This window comes from Neoarius graeffei, chromosome 9 (assembly GCF_027579695.1).
Source record: "Neoarius graeffei isolate fNeoGra1 chromosome 9, fNeoGra1.pri, whole genome shotgun sequence".
NCBI classification, from domain to species: domain Eukaryota; kingdom Metazoa; phylum Chordata; class Actinopteri; order Siluriformes; family Ariidae; genus Neoarius; species Neoarius graeffei.
This window is the reverse complement of record NC_083577.1, coordinates 48,639,132-48,662,735: the sequence shown is the minus strand read 5'-3', so window position 1 is coordinate 48,662,735 and position 23,604 is coordinate 48,639,132. Positions and strand designations below refer to the sequence as shown.

The following is a 23,604-nucleotide window of genomic DNA, read 5'->3' as shown; positions in this document are numbered from 1 at the left end:
CGAGAAGTTCATAGGCCTTGGCCTTGTCAAGTTAAAAGACATTGTAAAACCTTCTGCACCACTTATTAACAGATTTAAGTGAATGTATGTATATATTTGAGCCTGTATGTATAATTTTGTCCATGTGTGGATTAGAGAAAATCCAAAATAGATTCAAACTTGTGCACTCAATTCTTGTTTTTTGAAATCATTAAAGATGACTGCTGTACAATCATTCCACCCTGGAAAAAGAACGGTTCAAGGAAATCATTAACAGCCCAAAATTACTAGGACATTCATGCCTAGATGAGTGTATGTAAACTTCTGACCACAACTGTACTTAAATATCTTTAAAACTTTATGTGCTGACATCTATACAATGTGCGTAAATGCTCTTTTCTGTTTTGATCTCGATGTGACAGTACAGGTGCATCATGGACATTTTGAGAGTCTGTATCTGATTATAAACTGAACTGATTTGAGATGCTATGAACTTGTCCTAAAACCTGATTAAACCACAACATTCACTGTGTGACAAAAGCACCTGTAACCTGCTGGTTTTAGCTAATATTTAGACTAACTGCATTTACCACCCCATTTCTTGTGGCCAAGGTGAGGTTAGAAAGTAACCTAAATACAACCATTTCCATGTGATTTTGGCTAAATATGTTCATATTTTATTTCCCCCAATTTAGTCTCAGCCAATTCCCACCCACAAGTGAGGTCATCACTGTAATACAAGAGCTACCAAGTGGGGACAGCAAAGGCTATCAGCCACTTCCTGCAAGACTGGTGCTTATGCTGCCTTATGAGGTGATGTAACACAGACAACGCAGTCTACCCCCTTCAGGATCTATGAGCTCACAGACGCTGATGATTGGCTAGTGTTGCTGTGATTGACAGGTTAGAGAGATTTTGCCATCCCTCCCACCCAAAGTGCACGACCAATTTTGCTCTATTGGACTCCTGGCCAAGGGGTGGGATGGTGGTGTAGTGGTTAGCGCTATCACCTCACAGCAAGAAGGTCCGGGTTCGAGCCCCGTGGCCAGCGAGGGCCTTTCTGTGCGGAGTTTGCATGTTCTCCTCATGTCCGCGTGGGTTTCCTCCGGGTGCTCCGGTTTCCCCCACAGTCCAAAGACATGCAGGTTAGGTTAACTGGTGACTCTAAATTGACCGTAGGTGTGAATGTGAGTGTGAATGGTTGTCTGTGTCTATGTGTCAGCCCTGTGATGACCTGGCGACTTGTCCAGGGTGTACCCCGCCTTTCGCCCGTAGTCAGCTGGGATAGGCTCCAACTTGTCTGCGACCCTGTAGAACAGGATAAAGCGGCTAGAGATGATGAGAGGGATGAGACTCCTGGCCATGGATGGCTAAAGGCATCATCGTGGTTCAAACTCATGATCTCCAGATGATAGAGTGAATACTTTACTGTCATGCCACTCAGGAGCCCCATATTTGATATTTTCTAAAGTAGAGGTGTACACATATATTATTAGCCAGGAAATTTTGTTCATTTCAGCCAATAAGCAGACCTGCCCCTGCCTTCACCAGACATTGTGTGAGGTTTCTGTATTGTATTGTGTGTGCACTTTGTTTGTTTACACACCTATTGCACATTATCTGTTTTTGTGCTAATCTGCCAAGTTAAATTCCTGTGTACTTGTACTTCTGACAGGTTTTAGTGGTCACCTCATCAGGGACATTTCTAGCTATTGAAAAGACCAGGGGCTAAGCCAAGTTTTCCTGGGGCTTGTATTTTTTGAGGGAGACTGGCATTGATGGGTTGACGAGGTTATATCTAACTTTACAAGAAATATTATCACCCACACACATTCAAAGGTTATGACATCTTTATTACTGATTTTTGCACTGCTCTTTTTAAATTTATGTAGTTCACTTCAGTTTCTGTCTCATTATTATTAATTATCAACACCCATAATGTCTCAGGAAACTGAGGCATATGTCAATTGACTATTAAATATCACAAGTAAAATTTATCATCAGTTTAATAAAAATATATCATTTCTCACTCACATATCTCTCCTTTAGGACCACAAAGACTAATTCTAAGCTACATTATTATATTACAGCATTCAAAATCCCAGATGACATCCCATCTCACAAGACTATGATCATATAAATATCAAATCAAATCAAATTTATTTGTATAGCGCTTTTAACAATAAACATTGTCGCAAAGCAGCTTTACAGAATTTGAACGACTTAAAACATGAGCTAATTTTATCCCTAATCTATCCCCAATGAGCAAGCCTGTGGCGACGGTGGCAAGGAAAAACTCCCTCAGACGACATGAGGAAGAAACCTCGAGAGGAACCAGACTCAAAAGGGAACCCATCCTCATTTGGGCAACAACAGACAGCCTGACTATAATATTAACAGTTTTAGCAGGTATAACCCTCAACTGTCCTCATGGGGCCGTCCTTCACAGGAGCGGTGCGATAAAACTCCGACCAGACACAGGGCACCAGGATGGATCAAGCAGGTCTGAGGGGCAGAAGAGGCCAGCATCTCAATCCCAGGATCAACATGTAACTCAGAGGGACAGATTGGGGGGGGGGGGGGGGTAAGAAAACACGTTGTTAGGTATGCCCTAAAAATGACAAGTATTAAATCTGTGTGGTAGGCTCGCAGAGACGAGAGTCTTTACATCAGGCATAGCACACAACAATAGCATGTTAATATGCTAAAATATATCATGACCTGCTCTGGCTAGATGCTTGATTGGGTGATGGGAGCAGACTCCTCAGCAATGATGAGATGGGACCCTTAGGGCTGGCCAAGACAATTCAGTTACATTTCACCGGGTCTGGGACATGCGACAGAATGTCTGACGGCCGATTCCCTGCAGGCTACGATAGCCAGTCGAGGTCTCCACCCTCTCCACCAAAAGATTTCCTGTTAACTCCATGTAACTCAGAGGGACAGATTTGGGGTGGGGGGGAGGGAAAGAAAACACAGGTGGTTAGGTATGCCCAATGTCACCTGAATAAGTAGGAACAGTATACATATACGTATACAAATATGTCTTCCAAGTTTCTCTCTTACACATGCACACACATAAATACCATTTTCTCCAATGCATCCAGGCTCAGTTGATTGCAGCAGTTCATTTGTAGTATCTGGACAACACAAATTTATGATGACATTAATATTGCATAGCAAAACAAAAAAAATTTCATCCCTATATGTGACTAATATGTTAAAGGCTGGCTATGGTATGGTCAGCTGGCTGGTTCTGCATCGGCTACATGTAGCATTAAAACATATGATTAAATTATTTCAAGGCAACTATTAGTGTCTACATGAACACAAATTGTTGTTGACCTGTTCAATAAACTTAGTTGGGGGAAATAGACCACCACTGTGGATATTCTTTAAACCACTTGAACTTTGGAGCTCGCCTGGCACACTAATCATACAGACCTTACGCTGTAAAGTCAACATAACCAGGCTACACGGAGCGGGTTTTGTGCATCAGCATAATCTGACAGGTTACACTGTTGATATATATATATCTCATCTCATTATATCTAGCCGCTTTATCCTGTTCTACAGGGTCGCAGGCAAGCTGGAGCCTATCCCAACTGACTATGGGCGAAAGGCGGGGTACACCCTGGACAAGTCGCCAGGTCATCACAGGGCTGACACATAGACACAGACTCACATTCACACTCACATTCACACCTACGATCAATTTAGAGTCACCAGTTAACCTAACCTGCATGTCTTTGGACTGTGGGGGAAACCGGAGCACCCAGAGGAAACCCACGCGGACACGGGGAGAACATGCAAACTCCGCACAGAAAGGCCCTCATCGGCCATGGGGCTCGAACCCGGACCTTCTTGCTGTGAGGCAACAGCGCTAACCACTATACCACCGTGCCGCCAGTTGATTATTTACCATCTGTTTTCATCTTGAAAAATCCAACAATTGTGGATTGTTTTTTTTAAGTCATCCTCCAACCAGTTCTGAATGTTGTTCTACTGTTAGCAGTTACAAAAATTTTGAATGTGCACTGTGCAGCGCTCAATTATGCCCCCCCCTCCCCCCGGACACTGCAAGTCAAGTTCAGTTCAAGTTCAAGTTCAGTTGTTTTCTATTAATTTCTTACTTTTTTGAGGGTGAAAATACCCAGTGCTATAGGCCTGAGTGACAGGGCCTAACGACGCCACAGCACCTCATATTTACTGATACCAACTACATTTCCATATAGCCAGAAAAATGCTCTGGGTCAGGCTAACATTCTTCTTTTAAAGGATTGGCTCCAGCTCTCTTTCTCTTCTCCTTCTACTACTGTTTACTTTTGAAAGTATGTTAAACTTTATTTTCTCTCCTTGCCTTGCCTAAGTTTGCTCATTGAGTTCAAAGGAACAGAAGGTGCCAGCAGTGAAAAAACATAACAGTAAGTACCTGAAAAACACCAGACGGTACCTAAGGTTTCTGTGACATTCTGTTCTGTTCCTCAATTGGGAACGCAGTAAAACTACTACCTGTCAAGGGCACAGCTGAGAGATGCTTAACTGGGAGTCACAGTACCTTTCCAGAAGGTATGCATTATAACACATAACTACATCAATTAAGGAGAATTTCTGTTTTGAATGCCAAAGCATACAGTCCCAGTCAAAAAGTTTGAACACACCTTTTAAATCAATTTTTTTTCTTTATTTTTATTTATTAAAAGTCACTTCATGTCTTAAAGTAATGATGGACTGCTGTTTCTCTTTACAGTATTTAGTTGTGTAGTTCTTGACATAATATGGATTACGACAGTTGTGGAATAGGGCTATTTACTGTATTTTTATTATTTACTATTTACTGTTTGATCTCAAACGTATTAAGAAGGCAAGAAATTGCACTAATTAACTTTTGACGAGGCATCTGTTAATTGAAAAGCATTCCGGGTGACTCCCTCATGAAGCTGGTTAAGATAATGCCGATAGTGTGCAAAGCATCATCAAGGTAAATGCTGGCTACTTTGAATAATCTAAAATATGAAACATATATTGATTTTTACCACTTTTTTGTTTACCACATAATTATATATATACAACCCCGATTCCAAAAAAGTTGGGACAAAGTACAAATTGTAAATAAAAACGGAATGCAATGATGTGGAAGTTTCAAAATTCCATATTTTATTCAGAATAGAACAGAGATGACATATCAAATGTTTAAACTGGGAAAATGTATCATTTAAAGAGAAAAATTAGGTTATTTTAAATTTCATGACAACAACACATCTCAAAAAAGTTGGGACAAGGCCATGTTTACCGCTGTGAGACATCCCCTTTTCTCTTTACAGCAGTCTGTAAACATCTGGGGACTGAGGAGACAAGTTGCTCAAGTTTAGGGATAGGAATGTTAACCCATTCTTGTCTAATGTAGGATTCTAGTTGCTCAACTTTTTTGTCATATCTTCCGTTTTATGATGCGCCAAATGTTTTCTATGGGTGAAAGATCTGGACTGCAGGCTGGCCAGTTCAGTACCTGGACCCTTCTTCTACGCAGCCATGATGCTGTAATTGATGCAGTATGTGGTTTGGCATTGTCATGTTGGAAAATGCAAGGTCTTCCCTGAAAGAGACGTCATCTGGATGGGAGCATATGTTGCTCTAGAACCTGGATATATCTTTCAGCATTGATGGTGTCTTTCCAGATGTGTAAGCTGCCCATGCCACATGCACTAATGCAACCCCATACCATCAGAGATGCAGGCTTCTGAACTGAGCGCTGATAACAACTTGGGTCGTCCTTCTCCTCTTTAGTCCGAATGACACGGCGTCCCTGATTTCCATAAAGAACTTCAAATTTTGATTCGTCTGACCACAGAACAGTTTTCCACTTTGCCACAGCCCATTTTAAATGAGCCTTGGCCCAGAGAAGACGTCTGCGCTTCTGGATCATGTTTAGATACGGCTTCTTCTTTGAACTATAGAGTTTTAGCTGGCAACGGCGGATGGCACGGTGAATTGTGTCCACAGATAATGTTCTCTGGAAATATTCCTGAGCCCATTTTGTGATTTCCAATACAGAAGCATGCCTGTATGTGATGCAGTGCCGTTTAAGGGCCCGAAGATCACGGGCACCCAGTATGGTTTTCCGGCCTTGACCCTTACGCACAGAGATTCTTCCAGATTCTCTGAATCTTTTGATGATATTATGCACTGTAGATGATGATATGTTCAAACGCTTTGCAATTTTACACTGTCGAACTCCTTTCTGATATTGCTCCACTATTTGTCAGCGCAGAATTAGGGGGATTGGTGATCCTCTTCCCATCTTTACTTCTGAGAGCCGCTGCCACTCCAAGATGCTCTTTTTATACCCAGTCATGTTAATGACCTATTGCCAATTGACCTAATGAGTTGCAATTTGGTCCTCCAGCTGTTCCTTTTTTGTACCTTTAACTTTTCCAGCCTCTTATTGCCCCTGTCCCAACTTTTTTGAGATGTGTTGCTGTCATGAAATTTCAAATGAGCCAATATTTGGCATGAAATTTCAAAATGTCTCACTTATGACATTTGATATGTTGTCTATGTTCTATTGTGAAAACAATATCAGTTTTTGAGATTTGTAAATTATTGCATTCCGTTTTTATTTACAATTTGTACTTTGTCCCAACTTTTTTGGGATCGGGTTTGTATGTTCCATATGTTATTTCAGAGTTTTGATGTCTTCAGTATTGTTCTACAATGCAGAAAGTAGTCGAATGAGTAGGGGTGTCTAAACTTTTGACTGGTACTGTACATCAAAACACCCGTCTCGACATGATCTTCATGCAGTGCATACACTTCCATACTGTGAGGATTAGCGTCTGACTTATTGTGTAATATAAATACTGAAATTCCACAAGGAAAGGAAATGTTTACTGCATAAATTAAAAATTTATAATGACATGTAATCGGTATCATTTCCAACACTCAATCATTCATCATTTACTTGGCACACATTACGTATACAATACGTCTCATGATATGCTAATGTTCCTAAACTTGTCATAGTAGTGAATTTCTAAATGGTACTCAGTGTGCTCAGAGTTTATTTTTCATTTCATTGCTCAAGGTGTTTATGCATCCTCACAGTTTAAAGAGAATTTAAGAGGGAGTCACAGTGTTCCCCTGAAGCACACAGAGATCAGCTGAGGTATATATTAACAGCAGCTGCTCCGAATTCTTTCTTTTGTATTTCACAGAGCAGGAACAGTCCCTGCTTTGAACTTTACTCAATGTAACTCAAAAGTTTTGCTGAAGTACTTCTGAAGTTTGGCTTTTTTTTTTTTTTTACGTCGTTGAGTCACATGGCCAAAGTCAGGCTGTTCTGTTTTAACAGCATAATTGTCTACCTTCAGTTTGCATCCTTGTTTTGATATATTACCCTTCCACAGGACACAGAACACAAAAAGCTTGTTCTCTGTCCAATTAAATAGCTCATTGGCTGTGCCCCCTGCCCATTTATGAAAATGTTATCTATGTGTTGACAGAAATCTGAGATTAGCACATACCTGAAGACACACTCAGATGTTTTTCAGGGTCAGATGTGGGGCCTTGAGAGACAGGAAGAGGAGAGTGAGTACTGCATGCTCGAATAAAGGGTTCTTCTTTGTGTAGCTCACATGGTGACTCCCTAACCATAACACACTATTACCAACAGAGTAACAGGTGTGTAGCACTTACTCACTCATCACACATCCACAGATGCTTATTTATTGCTCGCTGCTCACCAGTAACTGATCACAAGTCCAGGACCGTAATAATTCCAGTGCAGTTTAGTGACACATAGTAAATCGTCAGGTACACTGTATACTCAAATATGACATAACTCATAGCAGTAATTCATCAGAAAATAAAATTGCCCAACTTTGTTTACATCAAAGTGGGCCAAGTATATTTAGTACTTTTTGGGAGGTATAATCTTGAAGCACCTTGTAAAACCTGAATCGGTGCCTCTCTCTCTCTCTCTCTCTCTCTCTCTCTCTCTCTGTATGTATGTGTGTGTGTGTGTGTGTGTGTGTGTGTGTGTGTGTGTGTGTGTGTGTGTGTGTGTGTGTGAAGGTGACCTCTAGAAAGCCTTCTCTGGAGGTCCTCTCTCTTTTTCCATCTCTTCCTCATGCTGGACATGCTGTTCCCTCCCTTTACTGCCTGTCTGTCTCAGAAGAGGACAATCAATTACTTTTTAATAATAGCTACAATTAGACATGAGCACACTGTACTAAATATAACCCTTATTGTCATGATTTAATAAGCAGGAGGCTGGAGTATGACCCCTGTCACTGCTCTGATAGTAACAAGGAGCTTCCCAGTACAGATTTTTATTCAGAAAAGAGAAAGCTATAACATAACAAGACATGCCCCAATTACAGCAGGGCCATGCCAGCTTAGGCCATTATTTATTTATTTATTGTCAACAGAAGCATGAATTACAGATAAAGTGGGAGAAGTAATACCTCCTGAATTATCTTATACTATAACCTGCAAATTTACAGGCAACATTCGATCTAACATTCTTCTTTACATTACCTACAAACACACAGAGACACTTCTACACAGAAACGCAGTCGAAGTGGGGAATGTAGTGACAACAGATACCTCTTTTCAACCAGCAGGGAGTGGGTTCTTGAACTGGTTCCATTCAGGATTCTTTGAACCTTGTTGCTAGTGAGCAAACCAGTCCATGTTTTCACTAGTTTTGAGTGGAACTATTGTAATCAAGGATGCATCATTGCACAATTGAGGAGGGCGTTGCACAATTCACAACTGGAGTAAACAGTAGGAGCATGATGGCAGCATGCATTGATTATCTGTGAGCCTTTGTTCTGTTATTGCAGATATTTGTTTTCAGTCAATTTTTCCTGAAGATGTATCCTTTTTCATTGTATTCTCCATTGCTGCGCTCCACTTTCTCTCCAGACTAATGACCTGCTCACTGATATCTTCACAGTTCGTGCTGGAAAAACCAGCTATATTCTGGTTCCAGCTGGGAACTAACTTTTCAGGTTCCGAACCAATTTATTTTTGGTTGAAATACTCTGAGCGGTTCAAAATTTGGTGCGCGAACCAATATGGAATCCAGCTCCTGTTGGTTGAAAAGGGGTATCGGTGATAAATCCTTCTCCCTCTCTGTCTAACACACAAATTATACATATAATCCATTGCTCAGAAGGTGCTAGTTACAGCAGAGTCATTTCACAGACAGTCATAAGATAGGTGTGGTTCTTTCAGATCTGAAATCCATTTGAGCTCATGAATCGAGAACAGCACCATGAAAGTCAGTGCTCACACACTGTTTCAGAGACAGATTACCTTGGTGCTGACTAAGGTTGAGATATCTGGCTTGCACCAATAACACAATGCCAATAAATGACACATGCATCTTACTAGCACTGCAGACAAATCACATCCATTGTTCAGAATGCTTGCAAACCCCTAGCCACCCACCCCCACCCCCACCCCACACACACACACAAACATTTGTCCTCCAGTTTCAACACTACTTCAAGCTATGTTGTTTGGCCCATTTGTAAACAGCTAGTCAATGGTCCCTCACAGCTGCTTGCCTTTATCTCACTGACACACACACATTCTTGTAGAAGACTAATGTTAAAGCATTCACTGACCACAAACCACCAATCTTCATAATGTTCAAAGTTTTGGAGCTGACACATCTCCATCAGCTGTGATATTTAGCTTTACGTGGGTAGTGGCTGATATAGTCCACCTGGATTTGGATCGCTCCAAGGTTGCTAACAATGTTTATGATCTAGAGGTCCATCTTTACCTGACAGCTGTAACAAGGCTGAAGCCAGTGGACATCAGATTTCAGCATGGTCAGTACAGTGTTTTCACCAGACAATCATGGACAGTTGTGTCCTTGGGCTGGAGATAACCAAATCTCCTGCTTCTTGTACCCAAGCATGAAACTTCACAGAATATGACAAGGCATCAGGAAAGGACTGAACCACTGCTGGATTTGACTACCAGCAAAGCAAAGATCCATTATCATGTCAGAGAATTACTGGTAGCATTCATGTTTCCTGAGCAGCATTTTTACCATGTCATTATTGACCTACTGAGATCTGTTTCTTGTTTCTCTGTCCATAGGCTTTGCTTCTGGTATTGAAGGATAACCACTGACCTGTCTTTTGCATTCAAGCCCCTTTGATGATCATCATGGAATTACCTTGAAAGAAAAGTTAAAGGAAATCCTCCTATCCATTACCGCTTATCCTGTACAGGGTTGCAGGCAAGCTGGAGCCTATCCCAGCGGACTATGGGCGAGAGGCGGGGTACACCCTGGACAAGTCACCAGGTCATCGCAGGGCTGACACAGAGAAACAACTATTCACACTCACATTCACACCTACGGTCAATTTAGAGCCACCAATTAGCCTAACCTGCATGTCTTTGGACTGTGGGGGAAACCGGAGCACCCGGAGGAAACCCACACAGAGGGCAATGCAAACTCCACACAGAAAGGCCCCCAATGGCCACTGGGCTCAAACCCAGAACCTTCTTGCTGTGAGGCAACAGTGCTAACCACTACACCACCATGCCACCAGAAATCCTCCTATTGGGTGCTAATTTGGTGATTTCTAAAAAATATATATATATTTTAAATGCAGACTCATCAGACCACAGCACACTTTTCCACTTTGTCCATCTTACTTGAGCTCTGACCCAGAGAATTTGGTGGCATTTCTGGATGTTGTTGATATTTGATTTTTGCTTTGCATGGTAGATATAACGATGAACTGTTTACCAACAATGGTTTTCAGAAGTATTTCTGAGCCCATGTAGTAATGTCCTTTATATGATCACATTGGTTTTTAATACTGTGCCACCTGAGGGATTGAAGGTCACAGTCATTCATGGTTGGTTTTTGGCCTTGTCTCTTACGTGCAGACATTACTCTGGATTCTCTGAATCTTTTGATGATCTTATGGATTATCAATGGCGAAATCCTTAAATTCCTTGCAGTTGTACATTGAGAAGCGTTGTTCTTAAACTGTTGGACTATTTTCCCACACAGTTTTTTCCAAAGTGGTGAACCTCTCCCCGTCCTTGCTTGTGAATGACTGAGCCTTTCTAATTAGCAGTTAACCTATTTACCTGTAGAATGTTCCAAACAGGGCGGCACGGTGGTGTAGTGGTTAGCACTGTCGCCTCACAGCGACAGTGCTGGTTTTGAGCCCAGCAGCCGGCGAGGGCCTTTCTGTGTGGAGTTTGCATGTTCTCCCCGTGTCTGCGTGGGTTTCTTCCGGGTGCTCCGGTTTCCCCCACAGTCCAAAAGACATATAGGTTAGGTTAATTGGTGGCTCTAAATTGACCGTAGGTGTGAATGGTTGTCTGTCTCTGTGTGTCAGCCCTGCGATGACCTGGCGACTTGTCCAGGGTGTACTCCGCCTTTCACCCATAGACAGCTGGGATAGGCTCTAGCTTGCCTGCGACCCTGTAGAACAGGATAAGCAGCTACAGATAATGGATGGATGTTCCAAACAGGCGTTTTTGATATACCACAACTTTCCCAGTCCTTTGTTGTCCCTGTCCCAATTATTTTGGAATGTGTTGCTGGCAACAAATTCAGAATGAGTGTATATTTAGAAAAAACATTAACGTTTATCAGTTTGAACATTAAATATCTTGTCTTTCTATTAAATTCAAGTGAATATTGGTTGAAAAGGATTTGCACATCATTGCATTCTGTTTTTATTTATGTTTTACACAGCATCCAAACATTTTTTTTTTAAATCAGGGTTGTACATACATTTTGTAACTGGAATAAAATGTTTATCTGCGAGATAAATTGCCTTGAATATTGCTATGATTTGGATAATATTGGAATATAACCATGTATGGAAATATGGCCAGTGTTGTTTTCAGCAGTCATAATACTTACAGTGGGGCAAAGAAGTATTTAGTCAGTCACCAATTGTGCAAGTTCTCCCACTTAAAAAGATGAGAGAGGCCTGTAATTTTCATCATAGGTATACGTCAACTATGAGAGACAAAATGAGAAAAAAAATCCAGAAAATCACATTGCCTGATTTTTAAAGAATTTATTTGCAAATTATGGTGGAAAATAAGTATTTGGTCAATAACAAAAGTTCATCTCAATACTTTGTTATATACCCTTTGTTGGCAATGACAGGGGTCAAGCGTTTTCTGTAAGTCTTCACAAGGTTTTCACACACTGTTGCTGGTATTTTGGCCCATTCCTCCATGCAGGTCTCCTCTAGAGCAGTGATGTTTTGGGGCTGTTGCTGGGCAACACAGACTTTCAACTTCCTCCAAAGATTTTCTATGGGATTGAGATCTGGAGACTGGCTAGGCCACTCCAGGACCTTGAAATGCTTCTTATGAAGCCACTCCTTTGTTGCCCGGGCGGTGTGTTTGGGATCATTGTCATGCTGAAAGACCCAGCCACATTTCATCTTCAATGCCCTTGCTGATGGAAGGAGGTTTTCACTCAAAATCTCACGATACATGGCCCCATTCATTCTTTTCTTTACACGGATCAGTCGTCCTGGTCCCTTTGCAGAAAAACAGCCCCAAAGCATGATGTTTCCACCCCCATGCTTCACAGTAGGTATGGTGTTCTTTGGATGCAACTCAGCATTCTTTCTCCTCCAAACACGACAAGTTGAGTTTTTACCAAAAAGTTCTATTTTGGTTTCATCTGACCATATGACATTCTCCCAATCCTCTTCTGGATCATCCAAATGCTCTCTAGCAAACTTCAGACGGGCCTGGACACGTACTGGCTTAAGCAGGGGGACACATCTGGCACTGCAGGATTTGAGTCCCTGGCAGCGTAGTGTGTTACTGATGGTAGCCTTTGTTACTTTGGTCCCAGCTCTCTGCAGGTCATTCACTAGGTCCCCCCATGTGGTTCTGGGATTTTTGCTCACTGTTCTTGTGATCATTTTGACCCCATGGGGTGAGATCTTGCATGAGCCCCAGATTGAGGGAGATTATCAGTGGTCTTGTATGTCTTCCATTTTCTAATAATTGCTCCCACAGTTGATTTCTTCACACCAAGCTGCTTACCTATTGCAGATTCAGTCTTCCCAGCCTGGTGCAGGTCTACAATTTTGTTTCTGGTGTCCTTTGACAGCTCTTTGGTCTTGGCCATAGTGGAGTTTGGAGTGTGACTGTTTGAGGTTGTGGACAAGTGTCTTTTATACTGATAACGAGTTCAAACAGGTGCCATTAATACAGGTAATGAGTGGAGGACAGAGGAGCCTCTTAAAGAAGTTACAGGTCTGTGAGAGCCAGAAATCTTGCTTGTTTGTAGGTGACCAAATACTTATTTTACTGAGGAATTTACCAATTAATTCATTAAAAATCCTACAATGTGATTTCCTGGATTCTTTCCCCCCATTCTGTCTCTCATAGTTGAAGTGTGCCTATGATGAAAATTACAGGCCTCTCTCATCTTTTTAAGTGGGAGAACTTGCACAATTGGTGGCTGACTAAATACTTTTTTGCCCCACTGTATGAGTTCAGGAATTTTGATTTTTAAAAAAAGTGTTTTGCAAACGAAAGGTTATAAGATCTAAAAGTATTATGATAAAAGTACATTAAATAATCTATTTACAATCACATTAAATAACTATAAGTCCTTGAAAATTGTTAGGAATCATGAAAAGTGTATTTCTCAAGAAAAAACCTCCAAGAACTAAGCAGCTTGTTTTCCAATATTGACTTTAAAACACCTTTCCATTCGATATGTTCTGTGGAACAAAGAGCTTAGGGGAGATATAAGAAGATCATCTTCCACCGTTTGAGCATCAAGTGATTCTGTGGATAAACAATAGGCCTCTTCTGAGTGAAGTGCTTGTGATGGGTTATACTGTGCCAGGAAATCAGAAACGTGCACCTTGGAATTGAAAAGCAGACTGTATTCAATGTGGAACTTAATAAGCAGACAATGCACTTTACGAAGAAAGAAAAAAAAAGACTGTAGTTTTTACAGTAATTTGCTGCCAACAGTTTTGCCAATAAAATACTGTGAAGTCTTTTTTTTAACTAAACATCTATAAACATACAGTGTCTTGCAAAAGTATTCATCCTCCTTGGTGTTTGTCCTGTTTTGTTGCATTACAAGCTGGAATTAAAATGGATTGTTGGGAGGGTTAGCACCATTTGATTTACACAACATGCCTACCACTTTAAAGGTGAAAATTTTTGTTTTATTGTGACACAAACAATAATTAAGATGAAAAAAACAGAAATCTGAAGTGTGCATAGGTATTCACCCCCCAAAGTCAATACTTTGTAGAGCAATCTTTTGCTGCAATCACAGCTGCAAGTCTCTTGGGGTATGTCTCTATTAGCTTACATGGTCTCTGTTAGCTCTATGGTGCCACCGCCATGCTTCACTGTAGGGATGGTGTTTTCAGGGTGTTGGGTTTACACCAGACATGGCATTTCCCACGATGACCAAAAAGATCAATTTTAGTCTCCTTTGACCAGAGAATCTTCCATGTGTTTGGGGAGTCTGCCACATGCTGTTGGGTAAACTCCAAATGTGTTTTCTGAAGCAATTACTTTTTTCTGGCCACTCTTCCATAAAGCCCCACTCTGTGAAATGTATGGCTTAAAGTGGTCCTATGGACAGATGCTCCCATCTCCACTGTGAATCTTTGCAGCTCCTTCAGTGTTATCTGTGGTGTCTTTGTTGCAACTCTGATTAATGCCCTCCTTGCCTGGTCTGGGAGTTTTAGTGGGCAGCCTTCTCTTGTCAGGTTTGTAGTGGTGACATATTCTTTCTATTTTGCTATAATGGATTTAATGGTGGTCCCTGGGATATTCAAAGTTTGAGATGTTTTTTATAACCCAACCCTGATCTATACTTCTCCACAACTTTGTCTCTGACCTGTTTGGAGGCTCCTTGGTTTTCATGTTGCTTGCTTAGTAGTGTTGCAGAGTCAGGGTCCTTCCAGAACAGGTTGATTTATACAGACATCATGTGACAGATCATGTGACCCTTTGATTGCACACAGGTGGATCTTAATCAACTAATTCTGTGACTTATGAAGTGAATTGGTTGGCCCAGCTCTTATTTAGGGGTTTCATACAAATGGGGGTGAATACCTATGCACACTCTAGATTTCTGTTTTTTCAACTTATTTATTGTTTGTGTCACAATAAAACAACAATTTGCACCTTTAAAGTGATAGGCATGTTGTGTAAATCAAATGGTGCTAACCCTCCAAACATCCATTTTAATTCCACATTGTAATGCGACAAAACAGGACAAACACCAAACATTACATTAAAGCCATTTAGCAAACGCTCTTATCCAGAGTGACGTACAACGTACCCAGAGCAGCCTGGGGAGCAGAGAGGGGTTAGGTGCCTTGTTCAAGGGCACTTCAGCCATTCCTGCTGGTCCAGGGAATCGAACCGGCAACTTTTGGTCCCAAAGCTGCTCCTCTAATGATTAGGCCATAGCTTGTTTATTTTCTCATCTCTCTCATTATCTCTAGCCACTTTATCCTGTTCTACAGGGTCGCAGGCAAGCTGGAGCCTATCCCAGCTGACTACGGGCGAAAGGCGGGGTACACCCTGGACAAGTCGCCAGGTCATCACAGGGTTGACACATAGACACAGACAACCATTCACACTCACATTCACACCTATGATCAATTTAGAGTCACCAGTTAACCTAACCTGCATGTCTTTGGACTGTGGGGGAAACCGGAGCACCCGGAGGAAACCCATGCGGGCACGGGGAGAACATGCAAACTCCACACAGAAAGGCCCTCGCCGGCCACGGGGCTCGAACCCGGACCTTCTTGCTGTGAGGCGACAGCGCTAACCACTACACCACCGTGCCACCCCAGCTTGTTTATTTTTTTAAATAAAATTAAATAAATTAATAAATAATATTTTATCCCTGCTGGCAAGAGGACTTTTCAAAGTTTTTAAGTAGTCAATTTTTTTAGGTACCATACTTATTTTTAGACAAATATTATAAACCAATGAAGATGTTTATGTGGTGAAAACAGGGAATCAGTGTTAATAAATTGCTCTCTGAATTTGAGGTGAACAGCTGTGTGAAAGCCAAAATGACTGGATTACTCAGACATCATTACTCAGCCGCACTGCCACCAGGCTTTGCGTCTGTATTTGTGTATAACTGTAGATTGGCACAGCTACAGCTGAGATACCTGCTGCATACTAATGCACCTGGTAAGTGCATGTGTACATGTGAATGTGTGCACAGGGGGTATTACTGGTTAAGGGGACTGGGTTTGGGTTATAGAGGACCCTGTCTGGAGGAATGGTACTATCCCAGACAGTACGCATCCAGTCTGCTTGTTACCGTACACGAGGGGAGAGAGAGCAGGAATGCCGAAGGATGGAGAGAGACAGAGAGAAGCATGCTCAGGTTTTCCCTTCATCAGCAGCTAGTACTGCTATTTTCTGTGACAAATCAAGGCAATGCCTCACTAATTTAGCAAGTAAGGGAATAACATAAATGCATTTCATCAAATGTGAGACAAAGGAATGATCATTTGAATATCTTTGGCAATTACGGTGAGTTCCCAGGGGGCTCTTTTTAATTAATGTGCACTGATGGATCATTTGTTTCCTCAGACACTATTATAATATCATTAAAGCAAGGGAATTAGTTCTTATATAGCTGACTGTGATGGCCACGCTCATATTACGGTAAGGAGAGGTAGAGGGAAGAGATGAATGGAGAGATATCAGCTCACTGAATGAGACTCACTACCGGCTTATCTTGCGGAAACTATGGATTTGGCAATGACAGGTGGAAGTACTGTATTTATAAAACACTGAGTCTTTCATGGTAGTATAATTCATGGAGCTTAGTATATATGATATGACAAAGATGGAGTGGCTCTCATGCTATTGTTCATAGGAATATTATTTTAATATCAAATTAGACTGTAGAATTCTAAATGCAGTACCAGTCAAAAGTTTGGACACCCCTACTCATTCATATGTATTTCTGTATTTGGACTATTTTCTACATTGTAGAACAATACTAAAGACTCAAATCTATGAAATAACATATGGAACATATATGAAATTGTATGGTAAACAAAAAGTGTTGGGAAAAAACCCAAAACATGTTTCATATTTTAGATTTTTCAAAGTAGCCACATTTACCTTGATGACACTTTGCACACTATTGGCATTATCTTAACCAGCTTCATGAGGGAGTCACCTGGAATGCTTTTCAATTAACACGTACCTCGTCAAAAGTTAATTAGTGCAATTTATTGCCTTCTTAATGCATTTGCGATCAAACAGTAAATAGTAAAAAATATAAATACAGTAAATAGCCCTATTCCACAACTGTAGTAATCCATATTATGCCAAGAACCAGTTAACTAAATACTGTAAAGAGAAATGACATCCATCATTACTTTAAGACATGAAGTGATGTTTGGTTAATAAAAATAAAACATTTAATTGGAAAGTTTGTCCAAACTTTGGACTGATACTGTACGTGAATGAAATTAGACATTTTCTTACACTATGCAAGTGAAGGATATGGTACACATGAGAGGCATGGCTGAGATTTGAATAAGAGAAACAAATTATCCAAGTTTAATTGCGCAGAACACAGCTAAAAACAAATGAGAAACAATAACCAATTCCTTTATTCATGTATCCATCTATCCATAAGTTTATACAATATAACATAGCTGAGTGAAAGCATAAAACACAGTATATTTATATGCTTTATGTGTAGCAAATCATTTTAAAATCTGAATGCAGCAACCTCATGTTAGCAAGTTCATTCAACATGATATCTAGAGTGAGGTGCCAAGGACTGTGACATTGATGGATGCTGGAAGGAAAACAGTGATTACGCGATTATCCAGCTGACTCTACTATTTCCTTGTAATCGCAGCCCCGGGACTACTGTAACATTTCCTGCTAAACCTACTTGGTTTCAAGCATCTTGATAAGACCATTTGCTGAGCCTCTACATGATGGCTTCATGGTATGTCTTTCAGTCCACACAGTGTCATGGCACTGGATGATATTTTCACATAATATTAAAAAAATAAATTAATTAATGCATGGCAACATTGCATATTACAACATCTTCCCAGCTAAGCATGGATCTATTATTCTGAATGTATGAAACTGATTCTGATTAACAAAAGAAGGAGTAGGGATTTGAAGAAAAAAAAGCTGGCCAAAAAAAAGTTGCTATTTGGATTTAAAAAAGCAAATACATAAGAGCCTTTGATTGGATAATTACTGCAGTGATTTATGTGCTTTCAGCTGACAGTAATTCTTTTAACCCTAACTGACACAGTGAGTAGCGTCTCATTTCTTAAACAATCATGGAGGAAAACATATCCCATGCTCACAGAAAAGATGTTGCTGTGTTTCAGAAAGGTCAAATTATTGAACTGAATCAAGCAAAGAAAACAACTAAGGATATTGCTGAAATGACTGGACTTGCAGGCGGCACGGTGGCGTAGTGGTTAGCACTGTCGCCTCACAGCAAGAAGGTCCTGGGTTTGAGCCTAGCGGCTGCCAAGGGCCTTTCTGTGTGGAGTTTGCATGCTCTCCCAGTGTCCGTGTGGGTTTTCCCCACCGTCCAAAGACATGTAGGTTAAGCTAATTGTTGGTTCTAAATTGACCGTAGGTGTGAATGTGAGTGTGAATGATTGTCTGTGTCTATGTGTCAGCCCTGTGATGACCTGGCAACTTGTCCAGGGTGAACCCCGCCTCTCGCCTGTAGTCAGCTGGGATAGGGTGCAGCTTGCCTGCAACCCTGGAAAAACATCCTGACTGAGCATGATCAGAGATCACTTAAATGCCTGGTGAAGTCGAATTGTAAAATAATCGACAGTAGAACTCACGGCTATGTTTAATAGTGAAATTAAGAGCATTTCCACACTCACCATGTGATGAAACCTCACAGGATTGATACTAAACAGCTGTGTGGCCATAAGAACACCACTTGTTAGTGAAACTAATCAGGAGAAAAGGCTTCAATTTGCTCGGGAGCATAAAGATTGGACTCTGGAGCAACAGAAAAAGGTCATGTGGTTTGATAAGTCTAGATTACCCTATTCTAGAGCGATGGGCGTGTCATGGTAAGAAAGGAAGCACATGAAGCGATGAACCCATCATGCATAGTGTCCACTGTACAAGCCTCTGGAGGGAGTGGTATGATCTAGGGTTGCTTCAGTTGGTCAGGTCCAGGCTCAGCAATGTTATGTGGCAATAAAATGAAGTCAGCTGACAACCTGAATGTACTGAATGATCAGGTTATCACAGCAATGGATTTCTTCTTCCTTAATGGCACAAATATATCATTTTCACACATGAATTGGCCACCACAGAGTCCCGACCTTAACCCCATTGAGAATCTTTGGGACATGCTGGAGAAGACTTTACGCAGTGGTTCGACTCTCCCATCCTCAACACAAGATCTCGGTGAAAAAATTACTACAACTCTGGACTGAAATAAATGTTGTGACATTGCATAAGTTTCTTGAAACAATGCTATGGCGAATATATGCTGTAATCAAAGCTAAAGGCGGTTCAACCAAATATTGCAGTGCACGACTTTTTTTTTTTTTTTTGGTAGTGCAGTGTATAATCCTTATAATGTGTGAATCCTTCACAGTTTGACTTTGATGGAGATTAGAAGTAATTGTAATGAGTCAAATACAACTCATGTGCTTATAACATTAGTCGTATAACATGTGCTTTATATTTTATACATGAAGGGTCCAAGACACACAAAAGGCTCATTAAAGCAAAACAGAAAGGAGGCAGACGATGTCATTTTTAAAATGCAGCAGACATTAGTGACCCGGGATAAACATCAGTTGCCATAACAGTTACTCTGGAAATCTGCGACCTGCAGTACTACCAGAAACACAATATTCCACGTGTCTGTGTGTCTCTCTCTCTCTCTCTCTCTCTCACACACACACACACACACATAATGAAGGTTTACACCAACCACACTAGCATGCATATACAGAAGCATACAGGAACAAATAAGACCTTCCTTGTTTTTTTTTTCTCCTGTCTCACTCTTTTGTGGAAATCCCCCTCTCCACACCTGCCCCAGGTGTTTTGCACTGTGTGTGTTATTCTAGTAGAATAGAGATTCTGAAACTCATACAAAATCTTTCTTTGCAGTTTAAAATGAAGTACAGACATAAAGACATAATCAAAACATCAATACAAGATAAGGGATTATAAACAGAGGATGGAGAAGACGTGCCATAATTTTGGATTTCATGTTTTTCTGAAACAGTAGACCACGTGTCACTCATATGCACACACACATGCATGCATGCAAGCATGTGCGCGCGCGCGCACACACACACACACACACACACACATACTGAGGTCAATGCATAAATTTACATTTCTATTCAACCTGTCACATAGCCTCTCTTTTTGTCCGTCTCAATTGTGACAAAATAATAACAATAATAGTGTATTAGACACAGAACAAAGACTGTTCAACCCTGTCCTTGAACAATTCCTGGAATCAGTGTTAATATGTTCCACTCCTCATAGACTGTTCATATTAGATATCAAGTGAAAAGAAAAGCCATCTTAGAAGCAACACTAACATCATTATATGTAACATCATTACTCTGATCTGTGTAACATATTTGAACTGATTTTGAACTGTGCTATACAGAAATCTGTGCTGATTCTATCTGTGCCTGACTTTAATCTTTACAATATTTTTGGTTGTCATGTCAACGCATGAAAAAACAGACTCCAGATACAAGTTCAACATCTGCAATTAATTTTACACCATTTTATACTGGTCTGCTTTTGGTTGCTTGATACTTTGATGAAGTAACCAAAGAAATCCAACTGTTCAGTTATTTATGGTTCCCTGAAAACAAACACAAACAAACATGTATGCTTAAAGGTGCTGACTGCAAAGTCATCTGAACTTTTCAAAACTTTTATTGTGCATGGCATTTTCCTGTGTCTCGCAAGAACAATATTGTGCGGATGAGATGTGATTATTTTGATGCGCTGAGGGTCACTTTCCTCCATTTTTGGACCGTTCTCCTACCTCTTGAGGTAAACAGTACGGCCCCATGGACACAGCCAAACATGAAGTGTTTTAACTAATCAGCATAACTATAGAACTTCGTCACACCAAGATGGCGACGCGCAGAAAACATCATGTCTTTGCATCGACCTCTGAGAGGTTTGAGTCTCAGGGATGTAATTTGTGGTTAAATAGACTTGTGAAACAAAAGATGAATATATATTTTCTCTGTTACTGTTTTTGTGTTCTCATTTCTTTCTCTGTAAGATCAAAACATTAGGTGTATAATTCCATACTCACTACCGTGGAGTCGAGCCCATGCATTCTAAGGCTAAGATAGCTAAGCACTAGCAAGAATGGTTTAGTTATCTGTCCAGAAAAATGATGCCATCTAACCGTACTCTATCTTGCAGTTGCACTCACTAGGCAGCTTTCCTTTTCTTTTCCACTTACTTTCAGTTGGCGGGAGAACAGAGTCCGCCATGTTTGCCCACACCGACTTGTTTTGGTTAAAAGTAGGTCAAACACCCCATGGTGGTCACGTGATATTGTTGCTCACTTACTTTGGCAATCTCCGGAATCATAAAATACAGGACGCATTTTATCTCAGCAAAACAGTGACACATAGGGTACATGATGTGTGCAGCATCGCAACATCTCAAAATTCCAACAGCAATAGAAATAGAACATTTTCCCCAGAATTCAACTTTGCAGTTAGCACCTTTAAACTCATTATATACTTAAAATGCAAGTCAAGTAAAGTCAAGTGGTTTTTATGGTTATTCCTGTGGATAGCTTGTATACATTGGTTTCCCCAGGGCCATGGTGCAACACAATACAATACAGTAGCACAGTACATAGGACTAATGTACAAATACAAGACAGAATGAGACAAGAGTAAGCAAGACAGTAAATACACTGGACAATAAATACTAAGGACAATAAATATAGAGGACAGTGCATTTCAACTAGACAGAACATCAAAACAGTGCTGAGTGGAGAAACTAGGGTAGTAATTGTCTGAAAGTATTGACTGTTGTAGCAGCAATCGACTGTGGTAGCAGAGATAAAAAGTCGTAATAGTGAAGTGATAGAACACATTTTTTAAGATTACATTTGTAAGCTGAAATTCTGTTTTCACATCACAATTTCAGTGACAGGTTTCATTTCAGATCTAAACTCACGGAGAACTTCATGAGGAACTCCTGTACACCTACACAACAAAATCATGCAGATGCGGGCCAGCAGCTTCAGGTAATGTTCATATCAACCATCAGAATGGGGGGAAAATGTGATCTTGGTGATTTTGATTGCAGCATGATTGTTAGTGTTACATGGGGCGAGTATTTCTATAACTGCTGGTCTCGTGGGATTTTCACACATCACAGTCTCTAAAGTTTATGAAGAACGGTGCAATTAAGGAAAAACATTCAGTGAGAGGTAGTTCTGCAGATGAAAACACCTTGTTGATGAGAGAGCTCGATGCAGACTGGCCAGCCTGGTTTGAGCTGACAGACTCAATGGGATGTGGCAAGATAGCTCAGTTGGTGACATCACTGACTTCAGTGCACTCTGGTGCAGGAGGTCATGGGTTCATTCCCTGGTTAAGGCAACGCCAGTGAGGCAAGGCCCTTAATGCTACCTGCCTACCTCATGAATATGAGAGAGAGAGAGAGAGAGAGGAAAAACAAGGGCCGTACTGGCTCAGGTGTCGTCTAGCCTAACAAGGTCTGTGTCAGGTGTTGAGGATCCAGATGAGAAATGTATATGTTTATTCTCTTCACTGGATATAAGCAATCATGTGCTCTGATTGGCTACTCTACTACTAGGCTATCAGCTCATGTCCTGTGAGTAGAAAAATAAAATGGCAGAGTGTGTTGCTGAACCAACCAAGGATGAAATAAATATATTTGTGTGTAACAAATAATTATCAGTATTATATATATTTTTTCCTTACATCAAAAAAAAAAGATATGTGCATTCAGTCGAATGATCTGTTGTTGAGTAATTAGATGATGACTTTTAAAGATTAACAGGCTTTACTGGACTAGACTTTGTGGCTTGTTCATCTCTTTAGAGTAAATATAGCAGATCATGTTATAATTGTTCTATTAGTTTTAATTGTTCTATTAGTTTTAATGACTCAGTGGTGTGAAAATTGCTAAATTGCTCTGCCTCATTTACTGAGAGGAACATTACCTCTGTAGTTATCTTGCTTTCATCTCTATATTCGCCAAAGTTCCTTAGCTGTACATGTTGCATATATTTCTCTTATTGCTACTTTTTATGAAAAATTCTAATTAAGTGTGCAATAAAATCAAATATAAATGTTATCTTGTGGCTAGTTTATTACATTCACCAGCCACTTTAATAGGAACTTGTTCTTGATTCTAAGATTCCTGTTCTTGGCTGCAGGAGTGGAACCCAATGTGGTCTTCTGCTGTTGCATGCTGAGATGCTTTTCTGCTCACCACGGTTGTAAAGAGTGATTATATGAGTTGCTATATCCTTCCTGGCAGCTTGAACCAGTCTGGCCATTTTCCTCTGACCTCTCTCATCAACAA

General features: G+C 40.6%; 1 long non-coding RNA gene across 2 annotated transcripts in view; it reads right to left on the bottom strand.

The window, feature by feature from the left end:
• Window positions 1–1,815: 1,815 nt before the first annotated feature.
• LOC132891764 (uncharacterized) overlaps window positions 1,816–23,604 on the bottom strand; it is a 39,392-nt gene continuing 17,603 nt past the window's right edge. Inside the window, exons 2-4 of one of the 2 annotated variants that reach the window (XR_009655365.1) lie at window positions 8,058–8,143; window positions 7,503–7,544; window positions 1,816–3,119 (exon numbers count right to left, since the gene is read on the bottom strand). This is a non-coding gene — a long non-coding RNA (uncharacterized LOC132891764). The remainder of the gene's footprint in view (window positions 3,120–7,502; window positions 7,545–8,057; window positions 8,144–23,604) is intronic. The other variant, XR_009655366.1, reaches the window with a different exon arrangement.